Below are 10,238 nucleotides of genomic sequence, written 5' to 3'. Positions count from 1 at the left end.
TGTATACGTTAAATATATACGTCTAGAGAAGATATATACACATATATTCACAGCATTCAATATATATGTACTATTTTAAATAAAATATCAATATACATTTATATATACTACAATATGTATATATATATATATATATAGTTATATACTAATTTGTAAAACATATACACTTATATACGTTAAATATATACGTCTAGAGAAGATATATACACATATATACACACCATTCAATATATATGTACTATTTTAAATAAAATATATACTACAATATACATATATATATACTACAATATGTATATATATAGATAGTTATATACTAATTTGTAAAACATATACACTTGTATATGTTAAATATATACATCTGTGGAAGATAAATACACATATATACACACCATTCAATATATATGTACTTTTTTTAAAAAATATATACTACAATACATATATATATATATACTACAATATGTATATATATATATATGTAGTTATGTAGTAATTTATAAAACATATACACATTGTATACGTTAAATATATACGTCTATATAAGATATGTACACATATATACGCACCATTCAATATATATGTACTATTTTAAATAAAATATATATTATATAATATATATATATATATATATATATACTACAATACGTATATGTATTTTTAGTTATATACTAATTTGTAAAATATATACACTTGGATACGTTAAATATATACGTCTATAGAAGATATATACACACCATTCAATATATATGTACTACTTTAAATAAAATATATACTACAATACATATATATATACTACAATATTTATATATATATATATATATAGTTATATATATATATATAGTTATATACTAATTTATAAACCATATACATAACGTATACATTAAATATACTCATCTATAGAGGATATATACACACATATATATATATATACCATTCAATATATTCACTACTTTAAATAAAACATATACTACAATATATATATAGAGAGAGATATATAGTTATATACTAATTTATAAAACATATACACATCTATACGTTAAATATACACTACTTTAGTAGATATATGCACACAGACACACACACACATATATATATATACTATTCAATATATATTACTTTAAATAAAACATATACTACAATATATATATATATATAGTTATATACTAATTTATAGAACATATACACATGTATACGTTAAATATATACTACTTTAGATTTAGAAGATATATGCTACTTTAAATAAAAGTATAAAACATATGCTACTTAATATAATAAATTAATAATACTTGATAGTAAATTAATAATGTATTAAAACTAAATTTTTAATTTCAGTTTGTGAAATTCTGAATTTTCAAAAAAAAATAAAAAAACCTTAACTGGGACGGGCCCAAACCGGATTGGATCCGGGACGGGTTAACTGGGACCAAATCAAAAATCCAACCGAACCGGGACCCAGACCCCTAAAGTCCTTGGGTTACCGGGCCAAATCAAACTGGGCAAATTTAATTATGTGGGCCGGTTCAGGTTGACACCCTTACTTTGAAATATAAAACTAGAAAGCAAACAGACATGGTAAGTGACAGTAAATAGATTAGATTTAGTCTCTGTCTAGTATTAATCATATTTATTTTATTTCCATATATATATAATAATATGATACCAAGGGATGGCAATAAGTCATATAATAATGTAATGTAAATTTTGCAACATAAATAAAGTTTCTCTTTTAATCCTAAGAAAAAGAAGGTTTTATTATAAAAATCTAAATCAAGTCATAAATATAAAAATAAAATAAAAGTAACGAATTAAGTCAAAAATCGAGTCTCATTTATATCTTCTCCACTAAATCAAATCAAACCTCAACATGATCAGTACATTAAATTATGACTTAGATATAGGTGTAAATTAAGACCAATCGAAATGCAACTCACATTGATCATCAAGCATAAAACAAACTCCATCAACGTTAAAATTACACCGCAACTACTTAGAGAATGAAAAGTCATCAAGTATAATTTTAATGATGATGTTTATATTTATACGTTGTACTTTATCGCGAGAAAAAAAAAGATAGAAACAATTTTTACGCAAATGAAACAACAACAACAAAAAACCCAATGTATTCCCATATAGTGAGGTCTGGGGGGGTAAGATGTATGCAGATCATACCTCTACCTCTAAAGAAGTAGAAAGACTGTTTCCGATAGACCCCCGGCTCGAGACACGGAATAATAAACAAATTCATAGTAAAACATGGAACAAGATGACATAACATAAATACGACACCCACAAGTAATAGTTAACAGAGAAAAGTAAACAGATTCGTAATAAAGAATGAAACAAGGTATCATAACAAGAATAATACCCCCACCAAGTAATGCCCTACACTAGTGACCCAAACTGAACCTAGCCTTTTGCCCTAATTCGCGTCCTCCAAATCTTCCTATCTAGGGTCATGTCCTCAGTGAGTTGTAACTGCTCCATATCCCGCCTAATCACCTCTCCCCAGTACTTCTTCGGCCTACCCCTACCCCGCCTAAAATCATCCAAAGCTAGCCTCTCACACCTACGAACCGGGGCATCCATGCCCCTCCTTATCACGTGTCCGAACCATCTCAATCGGACTTCCCGCATCTTATTCTCCACTGAAGTCACACCAACCTTCTCCCTGATAGTCTCATTTCGAACTCTATCCCCCCTAGTCAGCCCACACATCCAATGCAATATCCGTATTTCCGCCACCTTCATTGTTTGAATGTGGGAGTTCTTAACTGGCCAATACTCCGCTCCATACAACATGGCCGGACGGACTGCCACCCTGTAGAATTTGCCTTTAAAGCTTGGGCGGCACCTTCTTATCACACAACACCCCCGAAGCGAGTTTCCACTTCATCCATCTCGCCCCAAATCTCAATTCTCAATTTTCAAATATTGTATATATTTCCTAAAGTGCTCACTTTAATTTTTTAATTTTGTGATTAAAAAGTACGAGTGGAAGTTTCTAAAGTCGCAACCTTCGGATACTTCCAAAATTTGGTATTGTCGTTCCATCTCTTATTTTTAATTTTTAATTAGTGTACTAATTGTTGAATATTTAATTTTATTATATTTGTGTATTTTGAATTTTTTTAGTTTAATTTATATTATGGGTAAATTAAGAAACCTCGCCACTAAAAGTGTAAAAAAAATTTATCCCGGAAGTGGTAATGGTAGTAAAAAGTGAATTACTAGCGGTCGAGGTACTTCAAGTAGTAGATATACCCGTGTGCCTCCGCCTCTGATACCGCTTAGTCAACCTTTTGAGAAAGAAATAGGTGTAGGTGCTCACGATATGGATTATATAGAAGCTCAGAAAAACTAAGGTATAGAAGAAGAAAATGAAGTAGATGCGGTTGATTTAGATGAAGATGATGAAAATATTGGTGAGACACCCGCAGAAGGAAATGCTAATGTTAGGTCTGAATCGGTTAATCGTCCTCCCCGTCCTCCCCCTGCCCCAAGAGCTCGTAAAACAACTAGTATTGCATGACAATTTTTTACACGTATATCAGATACTGAGGTGCAATGCAATATTTGTCAACAAATATATAAGCATAAAAGAGGAGGCAAGCAAGGGGGTATGAGTACTTTAATGAGACATATAAGTGATAATTACGCAAGAGAGTTAAATATTGCAAAAGGTGGTGTGGATGTTGGTGGGCCAACACAAACTAGAATGGACCCAACAACCGGTCAGGTAATGAAGAAGTATACTAAATTGAGGGACCAGAAAGAAATAGCAAAAATGGTAGCTGTGAGTTTTTGCCTTTTAGTTTTCCTTCTTCTGATACTTTTATTCATTATATTCAAGCAATTTATAATCCTATGTTTAATGGTATTCCTAGAAGTACTTGTCGGGCCGATATTTTAGACTTCATTTACAATATTATTTTTATTTATCAACATTGTTAAAAAATATTCAATATAGAATGTCTAAAACTTCTGATCTTGATCGTGCTGTTAATAAAAATGATTATTTAACCATTACTTGTCACTGGATGGATAGTAATTTTGTTATGCAAAAATGTATTCTAACCTTTTTGTATGATGAAGATCGTACACATACTGGAGATTTATTGTTGATTCGATTGCTAAAGTTGCAGAATTTTATGGTATTGAAAATAAAATTTTATGTATTGCTTTTGATAATGCTTCTAACAACAAGACTACTATTACAAAGTTAAAATCTAAGTTATCTCCGCCTTTACCTGAAATATTTCATGTTAAGTGTGCTTGTCATATATATAATTTAATTGTAAGAGATGGTCTTGAGTTTTTTGAGTTTTATATTAAAAAAATTCGGCTTGTTGTTGGTTTTATTCAAGGAAATAATGTGAAAAAAATGGACTTACACCGATATTGATGCCTGAAGAATGTGATACTAGATGGAATGCTACGTATGATTTTTTTAAAACTTGTCATAAATATAGAGTTCCTATTACACTATCTTTTAACCAACATTGTGGTTCATTTGCTGATTCGGTCGAATGCATGCTACATGATTCTGATTGGGCTATAATTGATAATCTTGTTAAGTTTTTGAAAAAAATTTATATAGCTACGGTTGAATTTTTTGGTGCTTATTATCCTACTGTTTGTAATATTTTGACATATATAGCCGATATTTCTGATTTGCTCAAAGAATATAAAAATAAAGAAGGTTACAAAGATGCTGTTGGTGATATGTTTGCTAAAATTTAAAAAATATTTTTTTTGATTTTACCTATTTACTTGGTTGGTGCTATGCTAAATTCGTGTATGAAATATACTACTATGTGCCACTTTAGTACTCTTATTTATGCTAACGTAGAGATAAATACTAACAATGATTCTAATGATGAAGAACAAGAACAACCTAATTTGTGGACGGCTATGGCTGATGCGAACGCTTACATAGATAAATTATATAACCATTATACTGATTTACTTGATTTAGCTGTACCGACAAATATCACTCCAACTGTCGCTCCTCATCCTCCCGAGGAGCCACATCATCTTCTAAAAGGTCGACACATAGTGTTTTTTCTGATTACTTTTATGATTTAAATTATTGGAATAGTGTTTAGGCGGGAGCTTACACAACAACTTATCGAGAAGAGCTTAAGTATTATCTTCGAATGCCGTTAGAGGAATGCAGACGACGGATCAACACGTTAGATTGGTGGAGGAATAATGAAACACAATATCCTGTGCTTTCAAGATTAGTTAGAGATATATTGAATATTCCAATATTAACCGTTGCATCGGAGAGCGCTTTTAGTCAGGGACGACAATAGCCTGGAGACAACCGACACTCATTGGGAAGCAATGCAATGAATGTTCTAGTTTGCCTTAGAGATTGGATTAGAACGGAACAAAGAAATCAAGGAATGGAGGCGGAGCCGAACGGCGATAAGAGACTTGAAGAAATTATGACTTCACGGGAGAACTCAACAAAATCAAATCCAATGCATGATTTTGCCCCCCATTGACTTTGACTATCCTGTTCAAGTTTCCGTTAATATTAACACGAATGAGTTGAGAAAAATGATGCATAATTTGTAGATTTTTCATTCATGTAAATTATTAATTTTGGATCATTTTGCAATCAATAAAATTCAACATTCAATCATTCATTCACTCCTTAGTTATTACTTTGTAATTTTTTTTCATTTAACGATTTAAATTGAATTTCTAATTTAAATTAGATACTTAGTTTTAATATATTACTAATTTACTATCAAGTATTATTAATTTATTATATTAAGTAGCATATTTTCTAAAGTAGTACATATATTAAGTGGTACGTATATATGTGTATATATATTTTCTATAGACACTAAAGTAGTATATACTTAACGTATACATGTGTATATGTTTTCTAAATTAGTATATATATCATTATATTGTAGTATATATCTCGTAGCATATTTTTTAAAGCAGTACCTATATTGAATGGTACGTATATATATGTATATATAGAATATAGACTCCAAAAGAGTGTATATTTAACGTATACATGTGTATATGTTATATAAATTAATATATAACTATATATATAGTATGTGTATATATTGTAGTAGATATATTGTAGTATATGTTTTATTTAAAGTAGTACATACATATTGAATGGTACGTATATATGTGTATATATCTTCTACAGACTCTAAAGTAAAGTAGTATATATTTAACGTATACTCGTGTATATGTTTTATACATTAGTATATATATATCATTATATTGTAGTATATATCTTGTAGTATATATTTTATCTAGAGTAGTATATATATTGAATGGTACGTATATATGTGTGTATATAGAATATAGACTCTAAAGTAGTGTACATTTAATGTATACATGTGTATATGTTTTATAAATTAGTATATATATCATTATATTGTAGTATATATATATTGCAGTATATTTTCTATAGACTCTAAAGTAGTATATATTTAACGTATTCATGTGTATATGTTTTATAAATTAGTATATATATATAGTGTGTGTATATATTGTAGTATATATATTGTAGTATATATAGTGTAGTATATATATTGTAGTATATATAGTGTGTGTATATATTGTAGTATATATATTGTATATTTAGCGTATACATGTGAATATGTTTTATAAATTAGTATATATATCATTATATTGTAGTATATATCTTGGAGCATATTTTTTAAAGCAGTACATATATTGAATTGTACGTATATATATGTGTATATATAGAATATAAACTCTAAAGTAGCATATATTTAACGTATACATGTGTATATGTTTTATAAATTAGTATATAACTATATATATAGTGTGTGTATATATTGTAGTATATTTTATTTAAAGTAATACATATATATTGAATGGTACGTATATCTGTATATATCTTCTATAGACTCTAAAGTAGTGTATATTTAACATATATATGTGTATATATTTTATAAATTAGTATATATATTATTATATTGTAGTATATATATTGTAGCATATTTTATTTAAAGTAGTACATATATATTGAATGGTACGTATATATGTGTATATATCTTCTATAGACTCTAAAGTAGTATATATTTAACGTATATACGTGTATATGTTTTATAAATTAGTATATAACTATATATTTAATTTGTGTATATATTGTAGTATATGTTTTATTTAAAATAGTACATATATATTGAATGGTGCGTATATATGTGTATATATCTTCTACAGACTATAAAGAAGTATATATTTAATGTATACATGTGTATATGTTTTATAAATTAGTATATATATCATTATGTTGTAGTATACATCTTGTAACATATGTTTTATTTAGAGTAGTATATATATAACTAACGTATCGTCGTATACGCGATTACATGTGTAATTGTGTATACGTTTTTTAAATTCTAATGTACTATATGCTATATATATAGTGTATATATATTATTTAACGTACTTAAAATGTATATAGATGGGTATATATAGTGTATATTGGAGAAAAAATATTTAATTTTTTTTTTTGGTTTTAACTGGATTTTGGACTGGTTTTGACCGGGTTAGATTAAGTGGGCTGGTTCAGGGTTGTTTTTAAAAAAATTACTATTGGACCCGAAACCGAGTCAGCCCGTTTGACCAGGCTCGGATCCGGACCGGCTCACTAACCAGATAAACTCAACGGGCCGATTCTTGGTTGACCCAGCCTGACCCACTTAACAGCCCTACTACTAATTAACGAAAAAATATCGTACTCCAATGCTTTTACTATATACATCGTAAGACTCTTTTGCGACTGACCCACGCTAGGGGCAACAATCTATGGTAGCTAGAAGATCGACATGCAATGGAATGCCCGAGATGATATTTTTGGCAAAGGATGACTAAGAAATCAAGGCGGAGGAATATAAACCAACGATCGTGGGAAGATTTCTAAAATCTAGACCACAAAAGTGACAAAAATTAGGTCAAAACTTACTGACAAAATTGCTCCAATTTTTTAATGTAAATATGGATTATTCATGAATCTGAATCGAGTTTTATCTATATCAAAATGCAATAAAAGCAAACATAAAAAGTTTGAAACCAAATATTTTTAGACCAAAATAATATCACATACATATATATAACAGTTAACAACTTGGCTATATGTATCCATATAAAACTCTTAATAATTCCATGGAATTAATCATCAATTCCAATTGAATCTTAGTAGATTTTCCCATGTCCGCGGTAGCTAGAAGATCGACACAAAATGAAATATAATGCCAACACTGATATTTAAGGCAAAGGATTATTACAAAATCATGGCAGAGGAATGTAAACGAACTATAGTGAGAAGATTTCTGAAATAAGACCACGAATTGACAAAATTAGGTCAAAACTAATTTATAAATTGCCTCCATTTTTTTTTTTTTTACAAGGCTTGTTCGTGAATCTAAATCAAGGTTTATCTATATCAACTTGACTTCATTTGTTCATATATAAAACCCTTAATAATTCAGTGAAATTAATCGTCAATCCCAATTCAAGTGCATAACACAGTGATCTCCAGATTTCATACACAATCCATTTTCTTGTATTTCCCAATAACAAGCAGAAGGATGAACCAAATAACAATTTGACTGACTGTCTCTGTCATTATTAAAAAGTTCGAAATTCTTTCTTTTGCCATCATATCTAATTTCACAATCGACATGATTATCTCATTTAACAACAATAGGAATTTAAGCTGTGTAAATATCATTTGGAACTAATGGACGGTCACCAAGATCTTGTTCTCTCAAATAGCAATGACTAATTGTTGAGTTGCATAGACAATAAACAAATAGTAACTAAACAAGGTTAATGAATTAGCACAAACTGAGAAAAAAATAGGAAGAAAAAGACCAAAAGTTGATGAGATAATTTGGAAGCCATGATGGTTCCCCCCCTCCCCTCCCCCTCCTGTGTGTGTTTGTTTGTTTTGCTTTTTGTGTTAATGTGAGTACGATTTATCATTGTATGTGTGGTTATTCAAGATACACGTATCTCTTGAACAATTGACCATTGACTTAAAATAGAAGTGGGAAATAATTGGCGAAGAAGAACTTTTGCAAAATTATTTTATCAAATACCTACTTAATTTTTTTTTTGATTTATTTTTTAGGTTTATAGTGTAAAAAGGTAAAAAAGTGAGACCCACACGTGCGCCAAGGGACCAATTCATCATTTATACAACTTTACAAATTTAATATAATACACCTAACCCCCTCCACTTATTTCAATATAAAAAAAAATCCTCTCTCTCTCCTCTTCAATTCCCAACTCCCGCTTACAAACAACTTCTCCCAAAAATGTCATTTTCGTACATTCTTCGTCTGCAGCTGCTAAGGGGGCGTTGTTGCTTCGCAAGGTTAGTTACAATCGAGTTTCGATCATTTCTAGATCCATTTAAATATTTTTTCTTTTTGCTAATCGATTGGTAGTGATGTAGGATTTTTTTTTTTTTTTCAAATTTGGTGTTTTGATTTAATCGTGTTTTTTTTTTAGCAACGAAGTGTAGAATGATGTCATAATTATTGATTGAAGAGTTTTTTTGGCATTTTGATTTGAACAACGTCCTGTTTCTGTCCGTAGACCCGCGGTCTATTCGTAGACCCGTGGTCTATGAAATGAGAATACCCTAGATATATTTCAATTTTCAGATGTATGAAATTCTTTTAAAACATGATTGCGGAAATAGTGAAAATTGAAATATTAATAGCTAATTAGTTTGATTAGGTGCACTAGTTTAATTTTTAGCAGTTGTTGTGTTTTGATATTTTGCATGTTCGATTTTGGTTCAATAATTGTATGTTTGTGTAGTGAACTGTTTAATGGTGGGGTGTTTGTTATTTTTTTTTGGGAGGTTTTCATTTGATCATTGAGTTATTTCTGTTGATAGACTTGTGGTTTATGAACTGAAAATGGGAGATTTGTTCTTTAGGTGTAGACTGTGTTGAAAATGGGTAGAAAAAATATTATTCCTAAACAGAAAGACGATACCGCTGGTAGTAGTAGAAAAAAAGAGCTGCGGCAATTGAAAAAGTGTCAAAAAGAAAGAAAATTGAAGAGTCGGTGTCCGAATCAGATTCGGAGTTAAAGGAGATAAGCGACTATGTCGATTCTAGTGAAGATGTTGCCAAGCGGAGTGTCAATGGTGATAGTGAAGAGTGCAAAGGAAGTGGGAGTAATAGTGATGATGGGGATAATGATTCGTTGTT

This window comes from Capsicum annuum, chromosome 3 (assembly GCF_002878395.1).
Source record: "Capsicum annuum cultivar UCD-10X-F1 chromosome 3, UCD10Xv1.1, whole genome shotgun sequence".
NCBI classification, from domain to species: domain Eukaryota; kingdom Viridiplantae; phylum Streptophyta; class Magnoliopsida; order Solanales; family Solanaceae; genus Capsicum; species Capsicum annuum.
The sequence above is the reverse complement of the archived record's forward strand: the minus strand, read 5'-3'. Positions refer to the sequence as shown.